A 13035-nucleotide genomic window follows, 5' to 3' on the forward strand; every position below is an offset into this window, starting at 1 on the left:
GCGAGGAGGGGAGATCGACGCCGGGCGATCAGGCTGAGCCCATCTGGAGCCGGTGAACGCGTGTGGACCGGAGTCCTTCAGGGAGCTGCTGGACACGGAGCTGCTGCCCGCTACCTGCCTTCTGCTTGGGGAGCCATTGTGGAGAGATCCTTTGCAGCGTGGTCCGACTTCGGGGGCGGTGAGTGACGCGGGCTCCTGCTGCCCCCCCCCCACCCCTCCGCATTGGCTGGCGAGACTTACCTGCTGCTTGATTCAGATCTGGGCCCCCGGGGACGGAGGCGGCTGAACGGGATGCCCTAACGGGGGTACTGTGGTCGCTTGCTACCGGTGGCGCTTCGTGAAGGGGCATTGCGGCGGGGCCTGCTCTTGGCTCTCCCCCTGGCCTGGTGCCCCTGGCGGAGAATACACTGCGAGGCTGACTGAACAGTTGGATGGATAGTTTCATGATCGCTACATAGCTGGGGCGGCCCCCGGAAAGCGCGTCTTGAGGCTGTAGGGTGCCCCCCGCTTTTAGGGCATTGACTTTGTGGGCTCTCCCTGGCTCCGTGACTCGCTGGACACATCGCTTTGAGGCCCTTGACTGAGCACTTGGGCGGGAGAGGTTTGAAGGCCTGCTCTCGGTCCATAGTGTTCGATACGCCTGGGGGGTGCCTGTCCAGGGGAGACTGATTGCACTCGGGCTGGGCCCTTGGCGGCTATCATGGGGAAGGCGGACGCCAGGCAATCCCGGCTCCCGTTCGAATCCCACAAGAAAAAAGAAAAAACGCCTCGGGGCCCCGCAGCCGGGAGATGGCGACGCTGCTGGCGACGACGGCGAGGAGGTAGATTGGAAGGCACTCCTTCTGAATATGCAGACCAGCCTCACCTCCATTGATTCCAAGATCGACGGCATGTCACGTCGCCTCGATTCCGTAGTCCACAGACTGGATCAACAGGAAGAGCGGTCTAAGGAGGCTGAACAGCGGATCTCGGATCTAGAAGATGGGGCATCGACCACCCAGACCAAGGTCTCGCAAATGGAACGGCTACTAAAAGTCATCGCCGAAAAGAACGAGGATTTGGAGGCGAGATCACGCCGCAATAACGTACGCCTTCTTGGTCTGGCGGAGACTACCTCGGTGGGGCGAATGGAACTTTTCATTGAGAAACTCCTGTCAGACCTCTTTGGCGCGGGTGCCTTCTCTACGCAGCTGGTGGTGGAGCGGGCTCATCGCACCCTGGGCCCCCGTCCGGTGCCCGGGGCACCCCCGCGGCCTGTGGTCATCCGCTTCTTAAACTACAGAGATCGGGACACCCTGCTACGCCTCGCCAGGGAGAAGCAACCTGTCCTCTTTGAAAATACCACGCTCTCCTTTTTCCCGGATTTTACACAAGCAGTGCAGGACGCCCGTCGCAAATTTGGACCGGTCAAGAAACGTCTGCTCTAAACCGGACTCCAATACTCCATGCTATACCCGGCCCGGCTTCGGGTGGTCCATCATGGTAAGCCCCATATATTTCAGGACCCTGCTCAGGCCGAACTATTTTTGAAGGACTGCAAAAAGTCTCCTGAATCCACCAGATCCCACTCGGGGAGGGCGGGGTCCCGGTCACCCACTCCTGCCCCTGACTGATGTGGGATGTCTAGCTGTTACCATGTTCCCATGTTGCTATTGTTGTGGGTTGGCTTGCTACGCAGATGTCTTTCGTCCCGTTGGGACTGCTGGTTACACAACTATCTTTGAACATTGCGCCTGTATGGTCGAGCTATTACTTGTTAGGTTTTGATGGTTTCAATGGTCTCTCGATGTGTTCAATTCTTGCCTGCGCCCTGGCTTTGACCCCCCCCCTCCCGCGTTTTCTCCCTGGGCCATAAACCCGGAGGATAGCGGGTGAGATATCGGGGGAGTGGGATGGCCGGACTGGACCCCTGGTGTCCCCCTCTTGGGTGTTCCCCAATAAGTACATGACAGGACATTGTGGGGTTGAATGGGGTGGGGGAGATGCCCGACATGATTGGGATGTCGGAGTGGGTGGGTGGGTGGGATTTCTAGGGAATGTTTTGAAGTTGTTATTGTTTTTCAGCATGAACACTACGTATATACTTGTCAGGGTAGCACAACATGCCTCCTTCACTAGACGACTACCTCCATGGCCTTGCTGCCAGTTCGGCCTTTCAACCCACACTCTATCCCTTAGTGAACATGACCCGCACCACGTGCACTGAGCTGGGGGGGGGAGGGCAGCTCACTGCTATCACCTGGAATGTGAGGGGGCTGGGAAATCCGAGGAAGCGCCGACAGATCTTGGGTGCGTTAGACAGATTGCATGCTCAGGTGGTCTTTCTTCAAGAGACCCACATGGATCCCCTCCGCCCGGCTACCTTCGCTACCAGATGGGCGGCCCACTCACTTCATGCACCTTACTCGTCTTATGCGAGAGGCACTACCATCCTAATCAAAAGAGGTATTCCCTATGTTCCTCTGGGCACCGCCGCAGATCGCGAGGGACGATATTGTATAGCGTGGGGAAGGATAGGTATAGAGACTATCACCCTAGCCTGCTCTTATGGCCCCAACTGCGATAACCCGAGCAGTTTCATGGCTCTCTGGAACAAGATCAGAGACGTGGGTTCCACACACCTCATCTGGGGGGGAGACTTCAACGCTGTACTGGACCCCGTTGTGGATAGGTCGAACCCTTCTATGCACCATTACACTAATACACATAGATATCTGAAGGACATTTGTGACACTCAGGATGTCGTCGATGCCTGGCGCCACTTCAACCCGACCTCTCTGGAAGGCACACACTGGAATACTGCACATGCAACATGGGCCAGAATAGACTACATCATGGTGAATAGGGCCTTAGCTCCCTCCCTGGTAGAGGTGCGTCATGTAGGCCGTACATACTCCGACCACTCCCCGGTGCTAGCCAAGTTTCGTCTACCGGATATAATGGGTAGACCCCCGACGTGGCGACTCCAACCCCACATCTTACTTGATGATCTGTTTCGAACCGAATTGGGTCAAGAACTAGAAGATTTCATATCTCGTAATAAGGGATCGGTGGAACGGGCGGCCACTTTTTGGGAAGCACTGAAGGTCACAATACGGGGGTTCTGCATCTCCAAGAGCTCCGGGGTGCTGAGGGTCCTGCGAGATGCATTGCGTAGACTGGAGTCCACACTCCACACCCTGGAAACCAGCCCTGACTACGCTGACAACACAGATGCACAGGCGAAGTACCGCGAAACACTATCAGACTACACTTCCACCGCTGAAAGAGAGGTGAATTTCCGGGGCAAGTACTTTAGGGCTCGAGTGTACGGAGAGGGGGAGCGACCCGGTAAATCGCTGGCAGGAGCGATCCGCCCGCCGCGGGGCTCCAATTTTGTGCTGGAGCTGGAGGGAGAGGATGGGACCCCTATCCGTGATACACACTCGCTTTTAGCGGCCTTCACTGCACACTACTCTACGCTATATTCTACTACTAGGGTAGGCACACTGGACATTGGCGACTACCTTAGGGAGCTCACGCTGGGCTGGCTCTCCGACCGCCAACGGGAGTTTCTTGCGGAGCCAATAGGCCTGGATGAGGTTAGGGATGCGATCAATCAGATGGCACCGGGGAAGGCTCCGGGGCTGGACGGGCTGCCCATGGATTTCTACAAGGCGTTTATTGATATCCTAGCTCCGGTACTCCGAGAGGTATTCATGGAGGCACATGAGTCCGGCACGCTTCCCTCATCTATGCAAGAGGCTCTGATTACCTCCTTATTAAAGCCTGGAAAACCACCCCAATACTGCGACTCTTATCGTCCTCTCTCGTTAATTAACTGTGACGGCAAAATTCTGACTAAAATACTAGCTAATCGTTTGCAGTTATTACTGGGAGGCCTGGTGTTGTCTGATCAAGCGGGGTTTGTTCCTGGTAGGGCTACCTCCAACAACCTTCGGACGCTTTTTTCCGTTATGCATAATGTAGACCCGGATTTGCCATTGGTGGCGGTTTTTTTAGACGCCACAAAGGCCTTTGACTCTCTGGAATGGGACTATCTTCACTGTATTTTACGCAATATGGGAATGCCCCTGGGTTTTACGCGCTGGATTGACATCCTCTACGACCGGCCGTTGGCTAGGGTGGGGTTGAATGGGCGGATCTCGGACCCCTTTGTGGTGTCGCGGGGAACTCGCCAGGGATGCCCCCTATCTCCACTTCTGTTTGCGGTGGCGATGGAGCCCCTGGCGGCCCGGCTCCGTCAGCATCACCGAGACAAGGCTCTGCGCTGTCTTCAGCGTGAGGTCCTCATATCCTTATACGCGGATGACATCACGCTATACATCCGTGATCCCGCTACCAACCTCAACCCTGTCCTCCGGGAGTTTATTCGCTTTGCGGGTATGTCGGGTATCCATATCAACTGGGGAAAATCCACTATATTTCCACTGACTGCAGCCGCTCAGCCGTTCCCTTTGGACTACCCCCTAAGATGGGACATGGATGAGGTTCGCTACCTCGGCATACTTCTCTCCCATGACCGTGAAGAGCTAATGCGGATGAACTATGGCCGTACGTTCGACCATATCCAGGCTTGCGTGTCCAGATGGATCACGCTGCCCCTCTCTTTTGCAGGCCGCGCATCCCTGATTAAGATGGTGGTTCTTCCGAAGCTCCTGTACCTCTTCATGAATATTCCCTATTATCCAGGCAAATCCTTCTTTCAACTTCTGAGGTCTGAGCTTATTCGTCTGGTGTGGGGTGGAAAGAGACCGTGTCTGCGTTGGGAGGTGTTGACTCGTCCATTCGCGCAGGGAGGGTTCGACCTGCCGAACTTCGAGATGTACTTTCATAGTGCACAGGCCCACTACGTTCATCACTGGATTCGCCCCACTCCCTTCATGCCACAGACTGCTGTGGAACACTGGCTGGTTGCACCTATTCCACTGGAAGGAGCGATATTCAGTACACCAGAGACACGCACGGCGTACCGCACCACTATTTCAAGTTCCATTCTGGCGTGGCGCTATATTGCGAGGATAACCCACACATCGCTACTCTATTCTCCTTTGCTTCCCCTGGCATACCATCCCCGTTTGCCCCTTTTACAGGAACAACTGTTCAAAAACTTTATGGCCAAATTCCACATTACGACATGGGGGGACCTTTATCATGACGGCCAATTCCGCTCCCAATCGCACATGCTCGCTGGCCTTGCACCCACATTCATGGATACATTCCTCTATATTAGGCTTCGTAGTGGTGTTCGTGCATTGACGGGGGAGTTTCCCAGTGAACCACCCACATTAGAGCCCTTACACCGGATACTTAAAGCTCCCACTCCGGCACACGCGGTCTCCACCCTATACCACTCTCTGCGCTCTACACCAGACCCCTTACCTTGCAAGGCGCGTACCAAATGGGAGGAAGAACTGGCACTGCCCATAGATGACGAACTCTGGAGCTATTGTTGCTTACAAACAGAACAAATCTCCTCCAGCAGCAGGTTCAGGGTGATTCACTACAGATTCTTACATAGGCTTTACTGTACTCCAAGATCCATGTGTAGGGTGGGCCTTCGGGAGGACGATCTCTGCTGGCGGTGCCGCGCTCCGGCGGCGGACTTTCTCCATATGGCGTGGGAATGCCGGGAAATAGCTAACTACTGGCAACAAGTATACTCCGGCATTTCAGAAATGCTGGGTGTCCCGCTGGCACCCTCTCCGGTGCAGGCGCTTCTGGGCTACACCCAAACTATAAAAAAACCGTCACGCCGATTTGCCACTATTGCCCTCCTTCTAGCAAAACGACTGATAGCATGTAGATGGGGACGGGGCAGAGCCCCCAAATTTAAGGAATGGGTCAGAGACATGGTACACTGTCAAGACACTATACTTCGCTATGCAGAATTACTACCTTCCGCATCTAGGCCAACTGATGTCTGGGATCCCCTACGAACGTACCTGCTGTCGCACCCACAGACGTGACGGGCTTTCCTACCCGCTCGGTCCCTACCCTTCCACGTCACTATTTTTACGTCCAGGGACCCAACTGCCTACATGGAGCTGGGGACTGCTAGTCGTGGGCCGGGATGGATGTCATCCCCTACTGTAGCTGTGGCTGCGCGATGGGTGGGTCCCCCTCTATCCCTCGATTAGACAACGCACCGGGAGATGGGGTGGAGCGGGCGGTGCGCACAACTGTGGGATTCCCCGCTACAACTGGCACATACTACTGTGGAAAACTCGTTTTCATGCAAAATGTTCAGTGATTGCTGGGTTGTGTTCGTACATGTTGACTCTCTGATCATCCCTCTCCCTTACGCCGCAGCCGGCCCCTGGTGGGTTGTAGGCAGGCAGCTGTGTTCAACATTCCCTCTCATTTTCATATTAAGCCGCCGGCCACAAGATGGTTGTAGGCATGAGGCTGTGTATTCTGTGATAATGCTGAATAAAGGTTTTTTGAAAAAGAAAAAAAAAAAAAAAAAAAAAGGAACAATAGAAAAAAGTGTACTTACCTAGCTGCTGAGCAGAGAAGAAAGAGGAATGGTAAGAAGTGATATGGGGTGTTATACAGCCTGGAATGTGGACACTGTAAAAGGACTAATGAAGTTGCTGTTACTGATTTTTTTCCCTGGTTCATAGGAAATGTAGTTTTGTATTAATGGCTGCTGTTTTTGAATTTTGTGATTAAAGCGAAAAAAGGATAGCATAATCCTCGCCTCCGGTCCTGACATAGAATTCACATTCGACAAGCTGGTACAAAATGTTTTTCCAATCAGATCTATAATCCCATTCACAATAATAAAGTTCATTAATTTAGGTCAACAATGATCCTGAATCATTGCTCCAGAATTTGTGAGGCATATGTGGAATCGGGATCTGTCTGTACCATCTCCCAACAGGCTACCTTGCAGAATGGACCTACTGTCCTGGAGTAAGAGAAGTATTTAGTATCACTCAGTAGCCATCGTCAACCATCCTCAACTGAAAGTCTGGCTCCTGAAGACCTGCAATATTAACATTTGACAGCACCTGAAAACAGCATGCAACTTCTAAGGGAGTATAGATGTCTCTTGACCAGATGCTGCTTTGCTATGAAGTTATTATTTATTTTGTGGTTTCTCTTACGCAATGGGCATAATGACGAGGGTGACCTAAATTTAAAGAGCACAACTACTCCAGCAGTTTCCGCCACTAAGCTGTAATTTTGGTGCGGTGATATTAACTGGAAAAAATATGGGTTTTTAAACCTTTCTGCAGCTACAATAGATTAAGCTGACTCCAAGTGGATACATTAATCTGGTTTCAGGCTTTTGAAGTTAGATATAAAGAAACTCATCCTCCATGTCTCCATCTCCCAGGAGTAGGTATTGTAAAAAGAAATCTGGAAGATGAGCGAAGACTCTGAGGAGTGCACCACTAAAGAGGAGATTGCAAAAACAGCTGGCTGATTTTATGTAAGACCAGGCTTCCGAGAACCAACTTTTTTACAATGAGGAGCCAGGGCAAACCATAAGAAGTTAATATGACACTGCTGCATTTTGAACCATTTGTACATTTTGGCCATAAATGTACAGGGCAAACCTTGGTATGTGTTGCTATAATTCAATTAAGAAACAATCTTAGCCTGAACAGCAGTTTTCCAGCATTTGACTGGTAGTTATAAGAAAATCTTCTGTAGGATTTCAGGGTAAAAAAGCAAACTGAATCCGAGGGTGAATTCACGAATTTGCACCAAATATAAATCATAAATGTCATGCTGATGATGCCAGAGAAGGAGGCCAGCCTAATTTGTAGGTCACTAGGAGTCAGTCTAGGGAGAGGTTGAGCCTCCTACCACCTCCCACCACTACCTTTTCTGTCTTATTGTTGTTTGCCCACATAGAATAAACATTCATACATTTAATAACAGTGGTCAGACAGTTCCTGAAATGGTCATTCACATAACAATAAAAGATGAAACCGAAGAGACTTAATTAAGGCAGTGAGCGGGGAAACGTGAACATTATCGCGGGGGACTCCCCATACAACTGGTCAAGAAAAAGATAAGGAGATATTAAGACAGTCTTCAAAACATTACATCAGCCAAGCATATGCACTGTCGCTGACTGCAATTGAAAACAATCATTGAAGTAGTGTGGCGTCAGGGGCAGGCTCGAAATTGCTGACAAATCCAAAAAAGACCTTGGTGGTGACAAGTTCTTGTCCAACAGGAGCCAAAGATCATCTGAAAGTGCAACTAACACTAATTTTGTCACATGAGAGGGACAGAAACCCGCCTGCTCAACAATTAAAAATTGATATCCTCTAAATAAGATAATGACTATTCATCCACCTTTTAACAATTTCCTAAGCCAAGAAGAGCAAAGAGGCTGGCCGATGTCTGCATTGGGGTTGCTAAATAATGCTGCAACTTTCTCCTTTTTAGGTCTCCTCTAGCGAACGCAGCGCATGCGCTGTTTCGCCTTGGAGAGACTATTGTTGTCGGTTTGGTGCCGAAGGGAGACAAAACATGTGCGCGCCCGGACAGCCGATGTGCACGCGTGTGTCTTCTCTGGCGATCTGAGCTTGCGCCCAGACAGCATATGTGCACGCTCGCGGCATCGCACGCTCCCACCGCGCTTTCACTAATGATGCTGTTTCTGATGCGCGGACGTCGTTGTTAATTGTCTGCGTGCGTGGTATTCGCCAGACAAGGAGAGCAACGTAGGTTAATCGTTTTTTTTTTTTGCAAGCTTTTTCTTAGGTTGTGGTCAAGGTTGCCAGATTGGGCTATTTCCCGCACAATTGGGCTACTTTTTTCCCAGTTGTGCGGGAAAAACCCATGCCTGGCGGGGGGCTACTTTTTGGGCTGGTTTTGAGACCTTGTGCGGGAAATATTGGCCTGGGGCGGGCGCCCAACGCCCCACGCCCACTACCAGTACCATTACCACTATCTATGCAGCAGTGTGAGTTGATCCTATCGCGCAGTCGCGCACAAGCACTAGTAACATTCATCATTGCATGCCCCAGCCCCTCTGCCTTGCGTGCCCCCCCTTGCCTGCTTGCCTGCGCGCCGCGCGGCGCGGACCCGTCAATCAAAGTTAGCCCCGCCCAGCGCCGCGGCCCAGCCTCAGCCAGGCCAGCACTAGCATTAGCCTAAGCCAGCCAAGCCCAGTGAAACCGACGACCCCCCCCTCCCCCCAGGCCGACTCCGAGCCGAGGGCGGCAGACGTGAGCAGGTAGCATAGCATCTCAGAAGAACTTGAAACATTACACACACACGAACCAAGCCAGGGCCCAGGCAACACAACAGTCATTGGTCAATGTTGCAGGTGCCATTGGCTAAGTAGAAGTTGAGTAATGACTACTATTGTTACATTGTTGCTGGTGCTGCCTGTTGCCGGGCCTGAGCCTGAGGAGGCTGTGTGTGATGTCACGTGACGCGCTGACCAACTTAAGTGGCTGAGTGTTGTGTTCTGCATAGCAGCACAGTGCACACACCCTACGCGGACGTGACATCACACACGGAGAAGAGCCACCCCCCTGCCACACCACCTAACTTTTACCATACCCCTCGTGGTGTCTGTGGCAAATAATTAGCCAATGTGGGGGTCTCCAGGGCCGTCATGTTGTAGCGCGCGAAAACGCTACCAATGACGGCCCTGGGAATTAATTTTAGGTCAGCCCCCGCGGTTCCATATAATGCGGGGGCTGACGTGACGTGAGCAGAGCAAGGTCTTTTCGGCGGCGGCGGTGGCTAATCATTCCGGCTAATTATACAACTTGAGTAGTTGACTTGAGTTGAGCAGGAGCAGGCCAGGCAGGAGCTTGAGTTTTAATACCATACTAACCTGAACCAACTTGACTGGCTGAGCTGAACTCGTTACTCGCCTCGACGTGGAGAGTAGACTGCCTCAGATTCTCTGACCCGTCACCCGTCCCAGATCCAGTCACCGTCGTCACCGACACCACCGCCACCGATCCAAGTACTGACTGTGTGCAGACTTGAGTTGCAGTACTAGCGGGCGGCGTGCGCCGCGCGGCGCAGGGCCGCAGCAGGCCAGGCCCAGGCCAGCCCCGGCAGTGTGAGGTCAGAAGACGTGTGAGGAGGACTGGAGGAGTCCAAGTACTGTCCAGAGAATCTAGACGAGTAACTAACGACGACGTCGACGCGACGAGTCCTGTCCGACACGAGTCCGAGTCTGACCAGTGGCACTGGCTGCACTCGTCCTCATCCTCCTCATCAGCAGGCCCCAGGCCCACCTCGCTCCAGCTCAGTCTCCAGCCCAGTCCAGAGTCCAGGCCCAAGCCAGCCCCCCCCCCCAGCCCCAGTCACTCCAGCGGCCCCCCGTCACTGAGTCCAGGCTGCCCAGTAAGTTAACTCAAGACTCCGAGTCCAGCCCCGGCCCCAGCCAGGCCCGCCAGCGGCCACGCCCAGCCACTGCCAGGCAGCGTTAGTGTCCAGTCTGCCAGCCACCCACCACCGGTGACCGCGTGACTCACCAGTCACCAGCGACCAGGTAAGTGACAGTGAGACTGAGTGACATGATGCATGTCAGTGACATCATGACAGTCGTGTTTTAGCGGCGCGCTAGTGCGAAAGTATTTTTTTGCGCCTCATCAATGACCCAGTGATTGGGGGTTGGCTTTACTAATAAAAATGTATATCGGCCCAAACTCATTTGAGCAACATTAAAATAATGAAAGACTGCGGAATTTCTAACTGTACCATCCATGTTTGTATGCAGCTCTTTGATGACAGTTCATAGGTCACTGTCCTATGTTAGGATTGTAATTTCTGAACTGCAAGTAACACAAGAATCTCTGTGACAAAGGCAGTAACCCACTGAGCTATCCAAATAAAATACAGCCTATCTGCATTTCAAAACTACAAATGGGCAAAGGGCTGCTCTCCAGCAGGATCATTACTCACCAGTTCGCTGGACATTTTTTATTGTTGCCTTGCATCCATGGCCATGTTAATGATAAAAACAATTTAAATGAAGCATATGCAAAGTATGTGCCTTGCTGCTAACACCCTCCCACCATCTGTATATTGAATAGAATGTATATTTGTCATTAAAATTGGTTCTGATGTCGATTTGCGCTTAATTGGACACTTGCTAATTTGGGCTGGTTTTTGGGCTGGAACTGGTCTGATTGGGCTTGTTTTGGGCTTGTATTTCAGCTGCATTGGGCTTGGGACGGGTCTAAAAATCTGGCAACACTGGTTGTGGTTGACTACACATGAACTGTGCAATTTAACCTTTGTTTTTAGAACCCATGTCTATTTCATCTCTGACTTCTGTCTTGTTTATTTTCCCACCAGTAAGCTAATCATGTAAGCTCACTGAGGAGTCTCCCTTTTACTAAGACTGAATAGCCAGAACTGTTTGGAAATTGAGGTGGCACCCAAAGTGCACCCATCTTTGTGAGTGGCTGCTTGTCTCCCTCATCGGGCTTCTGGACAGCATTTTTGTTTTCCTTCATAGGAAGATGTATACCTGCCTCCTCAGACCTTTTGTGTAAAAGCTTCTGCCAAAATCTCTCAGCCGCATTAACTTCCAAATGTGAGATCTGTGTGCATACTTTAAGTACATGTGGGATGAGTGTGAGGGCTATGTGCGTATATCAGATTGCAAGTGGTAACTCGTGTGTCTCCGCGTCTGCGCGCAACCTGTTAAGGGGGAAGGCTTTGTTGCAAGGGTAATCGTGTCTCTGATCTGGGAGCTCGCTTTTCATGAATCTCCCCTGCGGTGCTGTACTGAGTAATCATGGGATGAAAATGTCGGGCCCCTTCCTGTGTAGCGTGCTCAGTCCATTCCCCTCTTCCTTGTGAATGGCTCCTGCAGTCTTGTCATAATAGCAATCTTCACACACACACAAACCCGCTGAGAAGATGCTTCCGATGTTCACTGCGCTGTCATGAGCTGATCATGTCGTTTTTGATTGGAGGAACCCCAAAGAGTTTAAATAGAGAAACAGAAATGATTGGTCAAATCTGCCTGGAGGCAGTGATCCGCTTGACCAGTAAGAACCCCTCATGACGAAGGGAAGATGTGAACCAGTGCTGTTGAAGACTGAGATCCAGGGCCAGTGTCTGCCTGACTTCTGCTCCTCTTCAAACCCAGGTTCCCACGGCACTGTTTATGCCCTTCTTTGTTTATATACACAACTGTTTGAAACTACGACTGCATCTGGGCCAAGAATCCTGCTGGGCTCCCTGGCAATGTAGATATCGACCACAACCGGCGGGTCTTAAGGTTTTTATTCAAACTAAAGTTTACCTAAGATCAGGGAATGCCAGAGTATCGGTGCCTGAACCACCTGTAGTCCCGCCATGGTAGCTGCGGACCTTTGAACTCTATGTGCACTGCGCACAGGGCGTTACTAACCTCTCCCTTTTTGACCGTTCAGTTTGCTAGTTTTTTTTCTTCTATTTTTGTTGGGTACATGGGCATCGCAGTGAGCCTGAAAGTTTTGTTGCAAGTGCATCAGAGCAGCATAAAACTCAAATATCTGAAGAGTTAAACAGGCACGGATATCTGGTAAACTTGATCAAATGGTGAACTGAGATTGTGCTTGTTGCTTTTTCTTGTTCGCACCCATGCTCACTAGCGCCTTTTGCTCCCGTCCCTGTGGAAGTCACTGCTTATTGTTTTGCCAAGCGAGAACGGAGCGTGAAACATCCATAGGCTAGCATTGAGCGTAAATTCACATGCAGGATCTATGATAACGTTTAGATTCCAATCTTTCTCCAGGAAGGAGCTTATTTTATGTGTAGTATTTAGCTTGCATGTGTTCATTCTTAATACAAGTTAAACATTTACAGGAGGTTAAGTTATTGAAGGGTATTTTTGTGTTTTAGTATGTTGGAGTTGTACTGTTATGTCTTGTCACCACTGGGGAATAACTGCTGACGGGGAAGAGGGGTGTACTTGGTAATTACTTTTGGTGTCCACTGATACTGTGGTCCCAGGACACCAATGATAAACATCTCAAATTGTAGTTGATGCCCAGTAATCTCTAGTCTGCAGGTTCTGTTTTTTTTATCCCTGCTTTCTCCCTT

General features: G+C 51.2%; 1 protein-coding gene across 2 annotated transcripts in view; it reads left to right on the plus strand.

The window, feature by feature from the left end:
* Positions 1–13035, plus strand: part of BRIP1 (BRCA1 interacting DNA helicase 1) — a 1188160-nt gene that overhangs the window by 124789 nt on the left and 1050336 nt on the right. The gene's annotated exons all lie outside the window — the stretch shown is intronic.

The sequence above is a fragment of the Triturus cristatus genome, chromosome 3_2 (assembly GCF_964204655.1).
Source record: "Triturus cristatus chromosome 3_2, aTriCri1.1, whole genome shotgun sequence".
Classification (NCBI taxonomy): Eukaryota; Metazoa; Chordata; class Amphibia; order Caudata; family Salamandridae; genus Triturus; species Triturus cristatus.